The sequence below is a fragment of the Triturus cristatus genome, chromosome 3_2, assembly GCF_964204655.1.
Source record: "Triturus cristatus chromosome 3_2, aTriCri1.1, whole genome shotgun sequence".
NCBI lineage: Eukaryota > Metazoa > Chordata > Amphibia > Caudata > Salamandridae > Triturus > Triturus cristatus.
Window position 1 is genome coordinate 584,410,317 of NC_140584.1, and position 19,780 is coordinate 584,430,096.

The following is a 19,780-nucleotide window of genomic DNA, read 5'->3' on the forward strand; positions in this document are numbered from 1 at the left end:
TCCCAAGCAAGACTTCATTGGGAAGAAATGTATAAAAAATATCTCCGCTCTCAACTGCACACCATATATCATAGACTATGAGATCTCGGGGAATAGTGCTGGATAAAAACTTGAACATGCAAGCGCACATCATCGCTTCTACCAAAGGAGCCAACTTTCAACTGAGCATCCTTAGGAAACTAAAACCCTTCCTGCCCCCTGAGGACTTCAAATCTGCTGTGCTAGCATTTGTGATCTCCCGACTCGATTATGGCACTGTAACCCTCTGTGGACTACCAAGGTACATGCTGGCCCCTCTCAGGGCCTCACTGAACACTGCTGCTAGGATAATCACAGGCTCCAAGAAATCCAATCACATTTCTCCGATTTTGAAAGCTCTAGATCGGCTACCATTCGAGGCAAGGATACAACTAAAACTGGCCTGTATGACCCACAAAGTACTTAATTTCAACACTCCTCTATACCTTGCAAATAAGCTAGTCCTTTCGGGAGGTACCCACTCCTCTCATTTTAAAAACAAAAACCTACAACCGTGCCTTCTCAGGTGTCGCCCCGAAAATCTGGAACTCCCTACCTACTACGGAAATTAGACTGATTCCATCAAAAGAGTCCTTCAAAAGGGAAGTGAAAACTCTACTTAAGACTACCTTTCTGGGCTAAAGGGCAGTCCCAGCTGACCTTCTTGGACCATTGAGTACCTATGGTATTTTGGAATGTCATGGCTCCGATATCCTTCATTATTTTGTCTCTACGTTCCTGTTACTATTTCTGTATATTAATCTTGCTTTACCCTATTGTCACCCTGTTTGTACGTCGACCTGCTTCTGTATAGCGCTCCGATACCCGCTTGGGTCAGGTTCGCGCTATACAAAGTTTTTGCATAAAATAAATAAGGGAATAAATAGTGCTTTGTGAACGTATGGTGATAAGCCCACATAGCTGCCTGGCAGGTGTCTAGGACAGGGACTCCGTGTGCCAAAGCAATGGTAGTAACTTTGGTCCAGTTAGAATGGGTGCATAACCCTTTAGTAGGTTGCCTCTTTGCCAATGTGTAGCAGATCTTAATGCATAGCACGATCCACCATAAGATAGTACGCTTCTGCACAGCCATGACTTTTTCACTTGAGCGAACCCCTCAAAGTGTTGGTTGTCCACTTGGTGGTCTGTGGTACGATCAATGTAGAAGCTTAAGGATCTCTCGGGGTCCAAGTGATGGAGTATCTCCTCCTCCTTTGAGAGGTGAAGTGGAGCACAGAACACCAGCAGATGATGATTTGACCAACTGCGCTTGGCATCACAAGTTTCGGTAGAAAGGATGACGGTGCGCAAAACCAGTTTACCAGGGAAGAAGGTGGTGTATGGACACACAGAACTTGAAGCTCACTCACACGATGTGCTGAAGTGATGGCAACTAGGAACACGGTGTTGATGGTTAGGAGCCGTACGGGACAGCAGTGGAGTGGCTTAAATGGAGTACACATTAAATAAGTAAGGATGAGAATGAGGTTCCATTGGGGCATCACAAAAGGGAAAATGATGCTGCAGCCCTTTCAAAAACCTCATCACAACTGCGGATTTAAATAATGAAGGCTAATCAGAAAATCTCAGGAAGGCAGAAAAGATCACCTTTAACAGTGCCCAAAGCAAGTCCTTGCTGGGTGAGAGAGAGCGAGAACAAACAGGACATTAGACAATTGGACTGGAGGGGTCAATCTGGTGTGCGCTGCACCGAACCAAAAACTTTTAAAAGGCAGATACAGTCTTTGTCGAGGTACGCATGGCTGCCAAGATGACATCCATTACCTCCAGACGGAGATCGAAGGCCTTCAGCTGACACTGCTCAATCTCCATGCATGAAGGCGGAGATTGTGAAGCCTGGTATGGAGAAGCAGATGCTCCCAGAGGGGAAGCCTGATCGGAGGTCATATACTCAAGCCCAGGCGTTCCAGATAAAATACTGTTCATGCCCAACCCTGAGCCACTAAGATGGCTGAGGCCTGGTCAGTCCGGATCTTTTTGAGAACTCGGTGTAGGAGTGGTATCAACAGAAAGGCATAGAGAAGTCCTGAGTTCCGCTCAAGACCAATGAGTCTCCAAGCAAGATATATCTTGGAATCTCCAACACGCAGAAATGCTGACATTGCACGTTCTCGGAGGTGGCAAACAGATCAAATCAAGGTTCTCCCATTTGTGTAAGAGACTTTGCACCACCTCCAGGTGTAACTGCCACTCTTGATCTGCTAGGTGTGGACTGCTAAATTTGTCAGCCCTGGTGTTCAATGAGCCCACCAGGTGGTTCACTAGCCATTTTCTGAGGCGCATGTCCTCCCGACACGGGGTCCATGACCCAACCCCATCCTGTTTGTTGCAGTGTCACATGGTGGTTTATGGACACACCAGAGCACCTGCACCAGCCTCCACTTGATAGATGGCCAAGGAGGTGGCCCAAAGATCAAGAAGGTTGATATGGAGCCAGGACTCCACTGTAGACCAGAAGCCTCTGATCTCTCGTCTTCAGCGCCCAAGCCCAGAAGTGACACATTTGTCACCACTGTCTGCTCCGGGTGAGGAAGGAGTCTGCAGCTGACCCAATCGCGGCCAGTGGCTACCACTGCAGATCTTTCACAGTCTTCTCTAAAATCTGAATGTGGTTGGAAAGGTCCCCTTGATGTTGGGCCCACTGGGACTTCAGATCCCACTGCAGAAACCGCATATGCCACCTGGCGGGACCACCAGCATGATGCAGGGGGTCATGTGACCCACAGCCTCAGAGTCGACCTCACTGAAATCCAGGTACAAAGTTGAAAGATCAGGATCATAGCCTGAATGTTCTGGACTCTCTTTCCTGTGGAAAGGGCATGAAACCGAACCGTGCCCAGAATGGCTCCAATGAAGGGGAACATCTGAGAAGGAGTCAGATGGGACTTAAGCACATTGATAGTGAATCCCAAAGATGATAGGAGGTTCGCTGTGGTCTAGAGGTGGTTGATGACTGCCTGGGGTGAGCCTGCCTTCAGCAGTCAGTCGTCGAGGTAGAAGGGGGGGAGGGGTAGACTGGCACCTCTGACCTTCAAAGGTGTGCATAATTTTTGTGAACACCGAAGAGGCGCTATTGAGACTAAAAGGAAAGCACAGTGAAATTAAAATGCTCCTCTTCCACCATGTATGGCAGGTGGCTTCGATGTGCTTGCAGGACGGGGATATGGAAATAAGATTCCTGCTGGTCCAACACTACCATTCAGTCTCCAGGGTAGAGTGCAGACAAGACCTGCCCAGGATGAGCATTTTGAACTTATACTTCCAGAGGAACGCATTGCGAATGCGCAAATTTAAAATAGGCCAAAAACCTTGATCAGTCTTGGGCACCAGAAAGTAACAGGAATAACAACCACACACTACTTCTGGAGCTGGTCCCGCTCAATGGTAAGATGCTCCTCCTTCAGTTGCTCGGTTGACAGTAGAAGATGCGATGTTGAAGAAAGAAAGGATACAGCATAACTTTTGCAGATGATCTGCAGGACCTACCTGTCCAATGTGATCACTTGGCAACCTAGATAAAATCAGTGGATTCTGCCTACCACTAGGTGGTAGTGATCCTGTAAGGGTCGCTAAAGAGGTTTGGCAGGTGGGCCTGCAAGGAAGGGGGTGGACTGAGCGATGTGCTGACCTTGGCTGCATGGTCTGTGGGTATCTTGGCCTCTCCTGCAAAACTGCAGGGTTCCCTGCGGAGGTGGAACAGGCTGGCAGTAAAGGATGCCTCGGTTAAAGCTGCAAAAGGAACAGTGGAATTGGGGCAACTGTCAAGGTTGAGCAGAGGTCCAGGGACTGAGCGGTAGCCCTACTCTCTTTGAAACGTTCAAGAGAAAAGTCAGCCTTGTCTCCAAACAGGCAAATCTATTGAAGGGCATGCCCATCTAAAAGGACTAGAAGATGCATAGGAACCCAGTTGATCTTAGCCATGCATGTCTACGAATGGCAACGCAGGTGCCTATAGACCATCCAATGGAGTGGAAGCTCCAACAAATTATGAACGTGGCCACATCAAAACCATCTAGAATTGCCAGGGAAAGGACAGGGCAAAGGTACACCAGGTAGTATGTGTGCCACTGAGACCCAGAGAGCATGAGTGTAACAACCTAACAAATATGAGCACTGACCGACCACAGGGCCAAACACGCTGATGAGAAGAAGCACTTCTCAAATGTCTCCACGGACTTTGATTTCCTAATGGGGGAGCGGTAGGGAAATTGCTGTGGTTGGTCCAACTGCACCACGAGGCTCTATGGGGAAGGGTGCTGCAACAAAAAGGCCAGGTCGCTTAGAGCAGGGTAATGGTGCCTGGTGATTTGCCTGTTAACTGGTGGCTGAGTGCAAGGCTTGGACCAATCCCCTACGAGGGTGTCAGTCAGGGCCTCACTGAAAGGGAGGAGGTGATCAGAAGTAGGATATAAGTCAATACGTTTTTTTTTTACCTCCAGGGTGGAGAGCTAGAGGTCAAGGAGTTCATCTGTCCTTCGCATAACCAAAGCAAAGGAGGCAGATTCTTCCATTGCTTAGCTGGGAAGGGAGACGAGTGCTGTCTCTGGGGAGGTATCCAGACCACTAGCTTTCTGCAAGTCCTCATACCAATTGTCCTCGGTATAGGGCTGAGCAAAATTATCACCCTGGTCATAATAGTTGTCAGAGTCAGTCCCAAAAAGGGATGCAGAGAATGGAGTCTGCCTTGTGGTAATGCAAGTGCCGGAATGGGTAACTCAGAAGTATTCAGGCATGACGTCAGTCCAAGTCAGACTGGCATCAGAGAGGACAATCAGGCCCAGCTCCTGGGACGTCAAGAATTGCCTTGGCATACCCAGGATTGTTGTGGCTATGGGTACAAGGGGTGGCACTAGAACTGGGGCTATGGCAGAAGTGGCTCAGAGTCCAGCTTGCGCAGAGAGCTAACCTGCCAGTGGTAGTTCAGGTGAAAGACCTCTCAGCTTTGTGAGGCCAGTAGGCACCCCAGAGGAAGTCAGTAGGGATCCGAAGAGCTGGAGCATAGCTGCATGGAACTTTTTAGAAGTGGCCTGGCTGAAGGCCCCGGAAACTCAGATTGTGCCAGAACAAACCTTGGATTTAGAGCAGGACATGCAGCGGGCCCGACGCTGCATCATCTTGTGCTTGGCAACCAGAGGCGCAACTAGAGCCACATTTCGGGGGGTGGGTGGGCCTAATAACAATTTCGGGGGAGGGGGTTAATTCTTCTAGCCATAGGCAAAGTGGAGATGCAGGGGCTCTAAGAAGGGGTGAAAAAACAACAAAGCCTGGTTATCAAGTGAATGGTCTTTTAAAAACCTGTAAAATACTCGTGTGGCTGTGTGTGTTCCCGGGAAGCGGTCTCAGCCCGGGCTGACACACACGACAGGGGGCGCTGAAGCCCGTGGAGCCCAATTGGCGTTCCACTCATGTTGGCAACAAAGTTTCTCCATGTGTTGCCTGATGGCCTTCGGGGTTGCAACACGCAGACTCTGCAGGTCTTGTGGCCAGACACCACAGTCAAACCTGGTGGAGATTGGTCACCGACATCTGCTTGCAACAGTCCTTACAGGGTTTAAAACATGTTGTCTTAGTGGGTGACATCCCTTGCACACTGTGAATTTTTTTGAAGAAACATCTTGAAGAAAAAACTTGAAGGAGTCTCTAAGAGACAAGAGAATCTCTGGATCTGCACCTGGTGGCACGGAAAAAAAGAAACTGAAAGCGGTCGGGAGTTGGCGACTGTATACGCCCTGCTTATCATTTCTGTAGAAGAGTGGCATCAGTGCGGAGCAACAAGGTGCCACCTTCCGGCACACAGAGGTACCGCTGAAAGGTTTTCAGGTCTAGTGTGCTGCCTGAGGACTATTCAAAAGATGAGGAATCTGCAGCTAAAAGTCTCGATCAAAAAGGCAGATTTTTGGGTTTTATAGTCTAAAAGGTTTGCAAACTGACTGAACTGTCAATCTGTTGTTTGAATATATATTGTTTCCACCATTTCTGTTGTTGTTACGACATACATACTAGGGGAGGGTTAAAAAATTGTGTCATTATCATGCAAGGCCAAGTTAGTGCCTCTCGATTCCCTAAAACTACTCCAGCAAACACATGCAAAAACATGAGAGGTCCCAACAAAATATTATAACTTCCAAGAGAAGGTCCACCTTCCAAGTGCGAAGAATACGGCAAGCTAAACATGCAAAGTCAAGAGTGCACCACTTGCCGGATAAAAAGCAAACAGAACCTCTCCTGGCCAGCACATGCAAAGCTAAGCAAAAAGTTGGACCAGTCTATGCACTAGCCCCAATTCCTGCAAAACCAAGCATGAACTAAGCTAATACACATACCTTTGCCAGGCCAAGCAAGGTACCCTTCAGGGCCAGGCATGACTAAGCAAGAATACAGCTGTCTGGACATGTGTCGGTAAATGGAGAACTTGAGTCAACCAGGGCAAATGCCTCCACGGCAGTCCCTACTTTCCAATCAACAACCACTAGGCAAAGTTAATTAGATGAACCATCCTCACCGGCAAACAAGCAAAGCAAGTGTGCATCCATAACCATACATAATGCGGACTAACAGTCTCCCACAAGCAAAGAAGGATCAACAAGCGCCCCTTTCGAGGCAAGAATAAATAAAGCTGCACTTACCCATTTAAAATAATCAAGCACCCTCTCAACCAAGCAAAGACAAACGAATATTCCCTTTTCTACCTAAGCAACCTTTGAAAAACAGTGACAGCATCACTCACAACAGAACATGCAAGATAAAGATGTAAGACACAGATAACCAAATAAATAAACAACACCAACTCCTAGCTTGCACGTGCACTTTTGATAACTACGCCAAACATGGCAACCCAACACTGTAAGAATAAACAAGTACCCTTAGCAAGCCAAGAAAAATCAAGCAGTTCAGACAAGTCCTGTGATGCAGAAAGGCATGACAGATGTTGCTGTTGGCATAAGCATTAGTTCCGTTTCTACAATTGCAGAGTGAGTTGTGCAATCGTACTACAATAATTCAGGTCCCACAATAGTCTCGAAGCAAGAGTCTGGCAATAGGTAAAATATAAGCACTCTCCTACCAGGCAAGGGGAAGCGAATGATTCCAGAAGGCAAGAGAGAGTGCCTAAACTTGGCAAAGACATCAAACGCAAATGTCATTAAAGAGCATGACTCGCCAGCAGGGAGAAGCAAATGTAACTACCAGAGAACAGTGACCAACTCCATAACTCCTACAAAGGTAAGCAAGTTCTCCAAAACCAAGAAAGCAAGTCCTCTTCGCTAGGCTAGGTTAAGTGGGCACCCCCCACCACCTGTCCCAGTTAGACGACCGCTCTCCCCAGCCATGAAGTGAGAAACGGGTGACTATGCACACGCACCCCACCACGTCAGGGCAAATGCTCAGCTTTACCAGTAGAAGATAACAGAGTCCCTGATAGTTAAGGGTAAGCAACCATACACCACAGTTTTAAGGCGACCAAGAAACTCTTGTTAGGGTATGCGTAAATCTGCTCCTCTCCTATGAACACCTCATAATACATGGGTAAACGAGCACCCTCGACTAGGGTTAAGCACGTACCGTCTCCCCCTAAATGATTAGTAAGTGAGAACTTCAACATGCAAAGGTGAGAGAGAGCCCCCCACTAGACAAGGGTCTTTACCGCATACCCGAGGATACAAGTCTTCCATCAGCAGTGAGGGTAAGCGAGGGCCCCATATTAGCCAAGACTAATCGAGCACCCTCTTACCAGCTGAACGTACGCACGCACCCTCCCAAACTAGAAAGCTTAGCACATCCAATAGCGTAAGGACGTTTTTCTGACCTGTCAATGGTAAATCAGCTCCCTGCCATCAGGCAAAAGAGCACCCCCTGCCTCACTGCTCCTCTGTCAAACCAGTCAGTGGCAAGAAAGAAAGTCAATGGGTGCCCTAACCCCACCAGAGACAGAGCAAGTGAGCCTTCCCAACAAGCATCAACTACCAGCACAACTCTCTAGGCTTAAGAAGGCAAATGTTTGCAGCCTCCTCCAACCTCACCTGGCAAGGGGGTACGTGAGCATCCCCTCAGGCATGGGTAACCAAGCACCCCCCAGCTACAAGAGAGGCCGTCTTCCATGAAGCATCAGTAAGCGAGTGCCCTCGTGAATGAAATAAACCCCACCAGGTAAGGAATGTCCACACGGGAAGTGTGCAACCCCTACAAAGTAACGAGCAAACCAACGCGGCAAGGAAGTGTCCCTTAAAGAGGCACGTCTCTGAAGGACCCCCTCCAGCTATGCATTGGCGCGCCCCCGGGGCGGCTGCAAGCTAGTGTCCTCCACCAGGGAGGAGCGCAGGACCTGCCTCAAAGATAATACTAGCCAAGCAAGCGCGCTCATAACAGACAGGTGCGTCTACTCTCCATACGCAAATCTCCCTCTTTAATCCCACCACTTTTCCACGTTGTCTCCAACCTCACCTTTTTGCCGCGCTCATCCTTGCAGCTCCTGCCACACTAACTCCCCAACCAAACGTGTCCCCCTCTCCAGCCCTCCCAGTCCCATCCCCACTGTCGTCCCTTGCTCCACCCCAAGCTCCGTCTTCTGCCCCCTTCCACTTCACCTCGTGACACTACCCAAATTGCTCATCGTGCCCTTCCCACTGCACCTTCCTCCAAAGCCCCCACTACATTACCCTGTCACTCACGCCGCTCCAACCAGACCCCCGGCTCACCCCGTCGCTCCACTCAGCCTCGCGCTCCGTCGCTTCAGGGCTCGCGGGCGCCCGAGGTCCATGTGCGCGCCGCTCATCCAGTCAGGTTATTAATTTGCTTTCTGGGGCTCGTAGTCTTTATTTTATGATGGGATAAAGAGAACTACGAGTCCCATGACAAAAAAAATCTGTATTAGATGAGATACTGACGAGGACGTTTGGGGTAACTGTCGTCTTTTCAGTCGACACCCGGTGCATATACCAAAGGATGCAACGACCCTCGTCTGTCCTATGCCAAACACTCGACTCGCTCATTCCCTTTCATTTGCCCTACCTATGTCACAAGTCCCTCCGTAGATCCGAAGTTTGTGTCTCCCCGACAGGTAATCCACTTCTCGGCACCGTTCTTCTTTACCCTGGTCCTTGTATCCACCCCTGGCACAACCTTGCTCCCTTCCCGGGGGGCAAGGGGGGGATCGTCACCGAACCCAGTTTTTCCCCTATACCTCCGAGTTATATGCGCAGAGTCCCAACAAGTACCTGTCCACAGTCACACCTAGACGCGCGGCGTGACCATGGTACCTTACATGTCGGCTCTCCTCCTCCTCTCCAGCTGTTTTCCCCCGCCCACGGGTACATCCTCTTCCCCCAGGTATCTCCTGCCCCTCCCCACCCCACAGGGACTTGCATCTTCCCCGGATATAGTCTATCCCACCCACCCAGGTCCCTAGCGCCTCGGTACATACCCCCTAGCTCACTCTGGATACCTGCTGGTCGCTGCCCCCGCTCCGGCTCCCCCCTGCCCCGGTTCTCCCCGGGCTTTCTCTCCCCATCCCAAGAAGCGGCGGCTTTACAGCTCCAGGGCTTAGCAATAGGTCGGGAAAAACCATTTAGCAGAGGGGGCAGCAGGTGCTGGGTTATGGCTCGGAAATAGACTGTAGTCCCACAAACCTCGGGGATGAACTTGCTGGGCAGGCACAGTCCTGCTTCCATCTCCAGATGTAAAGTCCCCTTTCAATAATCTTTTCAGGGAGCAGAGCATTCAGGAGTACTACAAATATAAGCAGACTCACTGGAAAGATGGTTCAGTCCAGCTCAGGGACAATTACAGAGAATCATTCAATGGGATTTAAAGGAGGAGGGGTCAATGGAAATTGGGCGGGGCTAAAGGCGAGGGAACAGAGGAAGAAAAGGCATTACAGGGATATAAGAAGAACTCGTGAGAGAAAACGAAGTAGAGAAGGAAGAAATGCTAGAATACAAATGGCAGTGAGCAAGGAGAGGAATAAGGCCAAACAGCCAAAAGAAAAGAAGGGTTAAATTACAGGGGAGGAGCCATGGGTGAAACAAGCATTGGCAAAACCAATAGGTCGTGCCAATGCAATATGTTTTAGCCATGTTGTACTCCAGCGCGGCTGCTGTTCAGCATGGGTAAAAGTTAGTGGGGTAAAGGACAGTGGAACGGAGTGTCATAACATGTGGAGTATTATGGGGTGGCATAGAGAGTTGTAGAGTGGTGTGAAGTGGAGTGTCATGGAGTGGTGTAGAGTGTTTTGTAGGGAGTAGAGGGACAGAGTGGGGTCAAGCTGAGTAGCGTGGAGTAGAGTGTCATAGGGTAGAGTATTGTAGAGCGGAATAGTGTCATGGAGTGATGTAGACAGAGTAGTGGCATGGAGGGTGTTCTGTAGAGGAGAGTAGAGTGTTGTAGAGTAGAGTGACGTAGAGCGTAAAAGATTGTCATAAGGTGAAGTAGCATAGAGTGGAGTAATGTCGTACAGAGGAATGGATTAGAGTGGAGTAGAGTGTTATAGATTTGAGTGGAGTAAATTGACATGGAGTGGCGTAGAGGGAGCTGCAAAGAGTGTCACAGAGTCCATGTAGTGTCATGGAGTCACACCAGTGGTCGAAGTGGGCGGGATCGGCAGGGCACGGTGTGCCTCTACTTCTTCAATTCCAAGGATTCCGTTCCCCTACTTTTTAGGTCTCGCCTGGCTATCGCGTAAGCGATCGCTCAGCGAGACTTATGTAGGGGCTTCAGAAAATGCTCCCAAAGGCTTCCCAGGCGGATCGGGTGGCGGTTACGCGCACAACCACGCGCATTCCATTTGCCACCAGCTACTTCCTGCGCCGCCTCACGCATTCAGAGAGATTTAGTAAGGGGCACAAGACCTTAGGAATGCGGTTTATGGCCAGTGCATGTGAGGCATCTGGCATCGGACCTGAAAGTAGCAGACTGCTTTCGCCAGCGCGCGCTCGGCCTCACTTCCTGCATCCCCTCTTACAACAATTAACTTTCGTTATAACTCACACCCCATATGCTCGTTCCCTCCCACCCTTCCTTTGATGTCCGCTTTTCTTGTTGTTTACAAACCACGCCACACACTGCTGCACGCCACACACTACCGCACGCCACACACTGCTGCGCACACTGCTGCATGCCTCACACTGCTGCACACCTCACACTGCTACACGAAACACTGCTGCACGCCTCACACTGCTGCACGCCACACACTGCTGCACGCCACACACTGCTGCATGCCGCTGCATGCCGCTGCACGCCACACACTGCTGCACGCAGCACACTGATGCACGCAGCACACTGCTGCACGCCGCACACTGCTATACGAAACACTGCTGCACGCCACACACTGCTGCACGCCACACACTGCTGCATGCCACACACTGCTGCACGCCACACACTGCTGCACGCCACACACTGCTGCATGCCGCACACTGCTGCACGCCACACACTGCTGCACACTGCTGCATTACTCACTGCTGCATGCTGCCCAACACTGCTGCACGCAGCACACTGCTGCACGCCGCACACTGCTGCACGCCACACTGCTGCACGCCGCGGCGTGCTGCATGCCTCACACTGCTACACGAAACACTGCTGCACGCCACACACTGCTGCACGCCGCACAGTGCTGCATGCCGCACAGTGCTGCACGCCGCACACTGCTTTTATGCGAGTTTATGCTACTGACATTGTAAATGACAATGCCTTTTATTTGTTTTAAAACCAAAACATAAATAAAAAAGACATTGTAATTTTACAATGCCAATAGCTCAAACTCTTATAAATGCGAGACCTATTGCATTACAAATGCTTGTTTATTTTGAAAGTGCGTCCCAGGACGCACAAAATCCCCAGTGCCTATAAATAAAGCTCGACGTTCAAGGACGGGCCGCAGAGAAGTGACAGGACTCTGTCTTTTCCTTCTTGCCCAGAGAAGAAAAATACAGTGTCCACTTCTGCTCTGCCACTTCAGCTGCCCCCCCACACTCTTTTCTTCTTCCCTCTTTCTGTCTAGCAGTTCTTCTTACTGAAAACCGTGACTTCAAGACAGGGTTCTTACTCTCTTTCCTCTCCTTTCTTTTATTTGCTCCCATGTGAAATGGATCCAAAAAAGAAAAACATTTTTGCTGGAACCTTCATATTTTAATTCCAAAGTGCAGCATCTGAAATAAAAGGTTAAAAATATGAAAAATAACAAAAGAAACGTAAGACAGAGTGGTAGCAAACTGGCCAGATTGATTTCATTCACACCCAAACACATTAGCGCCACTTTTACAGAGTTTGCTAGTGAAGAGCTATTTTTGTTTTCTTGTCATTGTTTTCCCTGGCCTTGCAACTAGTGCACCAATCCTGGAGGTACTGCAAAGTGTGGATTGGAAAACAAAATGTGTACTGCGGCTCTGCGTCCAGGGATGTGGTCTTTTTACCATATTGCTTACGTTTGTAAGGATATAAGCAATGGACATTGAAATGGGTCTATTCAGGGCCCTGTAGTCATGTCCTTAACTTTTAAGGCAAAAACACTCACTGATTTTTGAATAGTGAGTGTAAAAGCGTAAGGTAACCATGTTATTCCTGCTTACATTTCACATGGTTTGCTAAATTTTGCATTCCCTAGGAGTGTTTGCTTTTTCCAGGATGTTACTTTTTTTTGCAGGCCGCATATTGCTCTTGTCTAGTGCATCATTTAAATTGAGCTGCATCCAGGTTTTTATAGCCGGCAGCAATTGGGTTGTAGTTGAAGGCAGCGTGAGTTTATCTCAGTGGGGCAGTATGGTGTTCAGTGGGGGAGAGGATGTGGCACTATGGCCAGAGCTGCTGAATTTGGAACTGGGGAACCAGGTTCATCCTTAATAACCAGTCCACCAGAGCACTCTTCTGAGAGAGCACAATCCCATGCTAGCCCTTAGAAGGCTGCGCAAGACTTTAGAAGCCCTGGTGTCTTAGCACCAGCAGGTGGACCCTAAAAGTGGCAAGTGTGGGTTGACCTTCAAGGTTTGTTCACCACAATCCATACTGAAGTTCACCTCCAGTCTTGCGGGCAGGCCTATGAAGTAGCACAGCCTAGAACAACAGTGACGCTGTCACTGTGGTCACAGGACCCTTGAAGGGCCAGCTCTAGGGCAGTGCAACCGGTGTGACCGCACCGGGTGCTGACTTTGGGTGGAGGCATTATGTTTGCAAGTATATTAAGGTTTAAAAGCGCTTGCTGCCTCCTTCCTGGCCTCCAGCAATTTTCGGCAACAATAAAAATGTCACGATGACTCTGGTGTTTAATGTTCTTCCTAGAGAGAGATCATTTTGTCTAGTGGAAGTTTTGATTCATGGAAAGGTAGCTCAGAGGGTTAATGTGCCTGCTGCAAAGACCATGTACCATGCAGATCACAAAGTGCACATAATGTAAATAGGTCAGTGGGCTACTGCTGCTGTCAGAGAGATCCTTTTGTTACTTGCAGTTTATAAGTTAAAATCCTAACATAGAACAGTGAGCAATTAACTTTCATCTAAGAGCTGCATACAAACTGCAAGGTATAAATTAGAGCGTAATGTTTTTTTCCCCCAGTCTTTGATTATCCTCATGTTGCAAAAAGTGTTCTTTTGGACAGAAATCAATTCTAATTATTAAAGCGAACCCCCAACCATGGTATTACGTTTTAAATTCTGAGTTTGTTTCTCCAGACCAATCACTATTAAACTATACGGCGTACTGGTATGGTTGTCATGTGACTCCTACACCTTGTCTTATGTAACATTTTCTATACAGTGATTTACACACATATTGATTGTCTCGGAGTAATGTGTGTGATGTAAAGTGCTCTGACACCCTACACTGGTATGAGTGGCGCTGTAAAGCAAATTAAAAACATCTGAGAGAGTGTGGTTATGGAGACTTGAGGGTCATTGTTAAAGGGTGGTAGTGAGGGAATCCATGGCAGAGGTGGTCATTGGGGGGGGGGGGGTGCAATAACACATTAATGCACAAGGCACCACCAGTGCTAAGGCCAGCCCTGCCCTTGATGTCAATCTGCCTCCATTGGCCTTGTTTCAGAAGTAGTAGTTGCAACTCACCAGGGATTGGCAATGCAGAATTTGCACGCACACCAAACTAAGTTCGCAACTTCACAGTCTCTCTGCTTCATTCACAGGCACTTTTATCATGTGCTGCTTGCTGTGGGGCCACTGGAATTAAATATGCAGCACAGGAGGACAAAATTATGCCGCAGTGTTGACTAAATTATGCATTATAAAAAAGGCTGCAGAGTAATGCAGTATATTTTCTGATATTTCATTATTTTGACATGTGTACACATCCTAACAGTCTTTGGAAAGATTTTGCCTTATTAAAACCAGTGTAACTTACAAATGCAACAGTGAGAAAGGTGATCAGTCAACCTTTGCAATAAGCCATCCACTCCGCTGCAAACCAACTCACATTTTTTATTAACTTTTGATACGTTTGAGCTATAAACAATTTATTAGTTTAAATGGTCAGATAATGCAGCAGATCTTGCATTAGGAGGCAAATATGGCAGAGCCATAATTATATAGAAAACATTTGCAACCTAGGATATTTTGCCATTCCTGTTTAAACTGCTGTTGTGGAAAAAAGTGCTGATGACAAACTCCATGGCTTGGCGACAAATGGCTTGTGCTTCCACATTTTATCGTATTTGGGACATTCTTTGATTAGAAGCATATCCCACTTTGTGAATGTGTTTTAATGTCAATAACTCATTATAACCTTAAATAATCAGGTGTACCCATTGGTTGATTAAACTGGGCAGTGAAATGCCAAACAATACAAAAAATTGGGATGTTTGCGCATTCTGGCCACACCTCTGGCCCCGCCCACTGACCCAATCCTTGGGTTATTCCTGCCCTCTTATTCTGCGCCCACAGTTCCCCTACTTGTTTCCCCCCACTACGACCACTGAGTCACACAGAGTGGAGTTGAGTGTTGTAGTGTGGAGTGGCATAGGGTGGCGTGGTATCGAGTGTGACAGAGTGGCATAGAGTTTAATGGAGTAGAGCGTCAGAGTAGAGTAGAGTGGACTAGTTTGAAGTGGTATAAAGTACAGTGTTGCAAAGTAGATTGGGGTACAGTGCATTGGTTTTTGATTAAAGTGGTGTAGAGTGCAGTGATATAGAGTAGAGTTGTGCAGAGTAGATTGCAGTGGTATAGAGTGCAATGACGTAGAGTGGATTGGCACAGAGTGAAGTAGAGTAGCATAGAGTGCCATAGAGTAGATTGCTTCAAAGTAGAGTGGTGCAGAGTAGAGAGGCATAGAGTACAGTGGTGAAGAGTGCAGTGGTGCATCGTGGAGTGGGGTAGAGTGCACTGGCAGAGTGGAGTGGGGCAGGGTAGAGAGGCGTAGAGCGAAGTGGCATAGTGTGCAGTGTCACAGTGCAGTGGTGCACAGAAGATTACAGTGGCGTAGAGTGGATTGGTGTAGAGTACACTGCGATAGAGTGCATTGGCATAGAGTATACTGCTGTAGAGGGCTTTGGCGCAGAGTGCAGTAGAGTAGAGTGGCGCAGAGTAGAGTGCAGTGGCGCTTATTAGAGTGGCATAGAGCTCAGTGGCAGAGAATGCACTGCCGCCGAATAGAGTGTCGTAGAGTGCAGTGGTGTAGAGTACAGTAGTGTACAGAGCATTAGTATAGAGCGCAGTGGCACAGAGTGATGCAGAGAAAAGTGACAGAGTGTAATGGTGTGGAGTGGAGTGACAGAATGCAGTGGTATAGAGTGTATTGGTTATGAGTAAAGTGGTGTAGAGTGCAGTGGCGTAGAGTACATCAAATTAGAGTGCTGCAGCATAGAATAGAGTTGCATACAGTAGATTTTTTCATAGTCGATTGAAGTAGAATAGAGTACAGTGGCATAGAGTGTAGTGGTGCAGAGTATATTAGAGTGGAATGGTGTAGAGTGCAGTGGCAAAGACTGCAGTGGTGAATAGTAGAGTGGCGTTGAGTAAAGTGCATTGGCATAGAGTGAAATGGTGTAGAGTACAGAGGCATCAAGTGAAGTGGTGTAAAGTGGAGTGGTGCAGAGTAAAGTCCAGAGAAGCTGTATGAAGTGGAATAGTGTGGAGTGGGGTAAAGTGGAGTATGCATGGTGTAGTAGTGCACTGCCATTACAGACAACACATCTTGAATTGAAATGACCATTACATTTGCATATACATACAGTTTTACTGATAAACATATACAGCACACAAACGATAATGTGTGGAAATGTCATCACCTAGTGTTTGGAGTTGTTTTGATCATATTAAAATATTTGTTTCCGCCGCACTTTAGAATTACCAAAAATGTGCTTCATTGGTTCTTTCCATATTATAAAATATCTGCACATTTCATTTACAGATATTCAAATCTTGTTCTGTGCTAGAAAATAAAATAACATCTTAAAGCACACCCCAAGTAGCCAGCATGATTGTCACATAAATCCTCTCACTTTGAAGTCAGAGAAAGAAAAGTAAACACAAAGCTCCCTGGAAGACAGACCCTGACATTTGACCTCTGTCTTTGAATAGACAGCAAATGCGACAAGATAAGAACAAGATTTAAAGACATGTTTTCATAAATTCAATACTGGTGAAAGAATACAGTAAGTAGGGTTTGCGCAAGGGAAAGGACAAACTCAAGCTGGACAGCCTAAAACACGTAAAGCTAGCAAATGGGAGTTACAAACCACAAAGTCAATGGTAAGTAGTAGGCGGAATGCATTCCCAGGGAAGCTTTCTGAATGTTCCCAAGATGCCGTTAGCAAACCGGACAGCTGTGCTGTCCGGCAAACTTCAACCTAAAAAGGGCATAAAGTTAGAAAAGACAGAGAAATGCACTGAACAGGAATAGTCTGTGTGAATTGTTTTTCCCCTCATTGTATATTTAACGGCAGCACCTAGCCGTTTCAAAGGCAACACTTACTAGTAGCATAGCGAGGCTGTAATGGGACATATTTCAGGCATGGATGATGGTCCACTTGCCCACCTGTTGGGTTGTGACCCCTCAAACTGGAGTGCAGCAGCCTCCACTTACCCCTAGTACATAGTAGCACTGCACCTGCTGCACCATTGATAGCTGCACTTTTGATCCTACCTGCTTTTGCTACTGGATAAGATTCTAAGCAGACGGCCTGTAATGGCTAGAAAGGACTCATCAGTTTCATGGACGTTGTTTCACCAAAATGTTAGGGGTAGCGGAAGTGAAAAAAAACATGCTTTGGCCACAAATATATCACAATATGTCAAGTCACATAAACTACATGTCTTCCTAGAAAGTGATGTCATATGACCTTTTGCCCTGATTATATGAAATAAATTACATCAAAACAGAATCCTACAATTAGTCCAAAATTAATAAAATACAATGTTGGGACTGAAAAGTCTTCAGCATGATAAAGGATGTGTGCCCCTGCCCAAATGTTGTCTGGATCCCTAATGCTGCATTTTGATGTCATAGGCAAACACAAACCATGTGTGTGTGCGTCTTAACATAGGCCTGTTCGCGGATTGTCTTCTTGTTGGACCGGAAGGGATGCCCAAAGTGCTAGCTTCATAGTGGTGAAAGGCCCTGCCTTCCCCAGAAGTTAAGCAGCATAAACATGGTGGTGGCAGCATACAGCGTAGAGATCTGTAGGAGTGAACAGGTCCTTTTAACCCTGTGTCACCGGAGTGAGGCTGTCAAGTGGTTACATTACGCCAGGGAAAGAACACCACCATTTTACATGCTCATGTTTAAAGTTGACATCTCTTTTTGAATTTTGACATTTGACATACATTTACTTGCATGCTTTTATGGATAATGTTCCATGAAATAACTTTGCTTACATATATGCATCTTCGTAGGCATATTATCAGAGCCTTTTACCATTTTGTACAAAAGCTAAAGTTTAAGGCACAAAATGTGGTTTGTTATTGTTGCTCTGCAACAGCTTTATCAGAATAGAATCGATAATGATGGCATGACTGGGACTTAGACATGGCAACATGGGTGATGTTTATTATATAAATTACATCACTCATTTGCTTAGCTAGAGGAGCATTTCAATGACATTGTCGAGGTCACCTCATGCCGTATTTCCAGCCCAGTATAATCCTGTTTACCTCTTGAGAAGGATAATGCCCAGCTCTACACTAAAAGGACCTCTCAGATGAAACATACCCACAGGTAACAGGGGAGGTAAATCACCCAACAGGGATTCTGGCAGATTCACCCACCCTATGCACACTAGGATAGGGAGCACTAGGTAGGAGCATTACTATCACTATACTTCTATGCAAGCATATATTCTATGTAACAGGACAATGGTTGAACTGTTCCTTTTCTTTACCATTCTTGTGATGCTGATTACTGTGTTTTGTTTCCTTGAAATTAATTATTGCAGTACACAAATTTTACACAAGAATATTCTTGTTAGAACAAATATTGAAATACAAATTTGGGAATTTCTTGTCTCTACCTCTGGGCATGCATGAGTTATCCAACAAAAGGGTTCTAGATCTGTTTTGACAATTTCCTTGGGAAGTCAGGGTTGTTCTCTTCTGAGGTAGCACATACCACCTCTTACCTTGATAGATTATATGGTGCACTGTGAGCTAGCTAGAACTCAAGCCAACACATCCAGAAGGTTTACGTAGAATCCGTCTTGCAGAGTTTTGACATTTATGTTGTCCAACAAACGCACAGTTTTACGGAGAAAGTACGAACCGTACGGCAAGGTCCAGCTCACTCACTTTTTAAATGTTCCACTGCTGTGTGCTTAACTTACCCTTTGCCTACATCAGATGCAGACTGCCGTGCAGCGCAGGAGGGGTGGCTCTGCACTGGATGTATGTTTGCCTGGGAAGGATGCAGTACAGGAATACAGCAGTGATGTGCAGTACCTGAATGGTTAGTGTATATATGCTTGCAAAGAACAGATTAAATGAGAGATGTAGCACTGTGCAGTGCGTGCGCAATGAAAGCAAGTGCTGGGTGTATGTGTGCTTGCGAGAAAAACAATGCAAGAAGGGTGAAGTGTTGTGGAGCACACACATGGTGAGTGTGTGTGCTGGTAGTGTGTGTGTTTGCGGATAGCACACCATGGCACAATACAGGAAGGATACAGTACTGAGCAATGTGAACAGAGTGATTGGTGCTCTGGATGTATGTGCACCTGTGGTCGCACAATATATGGAGGTGACAGTACTAGACATACATGTGCCGTGTATGTCCACAAACTTCAGGTGTGCTTGCAATAGTACTTTACATGGAGGACCCTAGGTTCCATTTTGGGAAGCCCAGGCCTGCATAGTGAAGCCATGAGGAGTAGAGGAGTCCGCCCAAAAAAGATTTGTGTATTGCTGCATTCCTGTGAGCTGGGACACACTGGAGGAAGAGCGAGAGAAAGGCTCCCCCGTACACTTCTAAACAGTACTATTTGATTCAGTGATAGATCACAAGCAAAGGGTCTGGAGAAATCTCAGGAAGGAAATCGGTCTGATAAGGGAATCAAAGAATAGGACTGGGAGCCTGGGATTGACCTTTTGATACACATCACTGTGGCTGACATCCTTGTGTGAACTCTAGTCACTCCTATGGCCTGTGTTATGGGGCTATCGGCTTTGGAGTCTCGGCTGCTGTGACAGACAGCCTTTCAAGAGGAAGAAGAGAGAGAAAAGTGGATACTTCAAAAGAAGCATCCCAACATAAAAGTTCAAAGACCCAGACCCTACATCATATTTGGTGTTTGGAAATGGACTATAAAAACAAGAGGTTGAGAC

At 47.1% G+C, this 19,780-nt stretch overlaps 1 protein-coding gene across 7 annotated transcripts in view; it reads right to left on the reverse strand.

Annotated features, from left to right (window-relative positions):
- Window positions 1-9,702, reverse strand: part of HPCA (hippocalcin) — a 126,653-nt gene extending 116,951 nt beyond the window's left edge. The window contains exon 1 of one of the 7 annotated variants that reach the window (XM_085648370.1): window positions 9,663-9,702. The gene's annotated coding sequence lies outside the window, so the exon portion shown is untranslated. Of the gene's footprint in view, window positions 1-8,478; window positions 8,505-8,693; window positions 8,783-9,045; window positions 9,323-9,457; window positions 9,544-9,662 lie in introns of those variants that run through there. The other 6 variants (XM_085648371.1, XM_085648372.1, XM_085648376.1 and 3 more) reach the window with 6 other exon arrangements.
- Window positions 9,703-19,780: the final 10,078 nt, after the last annotated feature.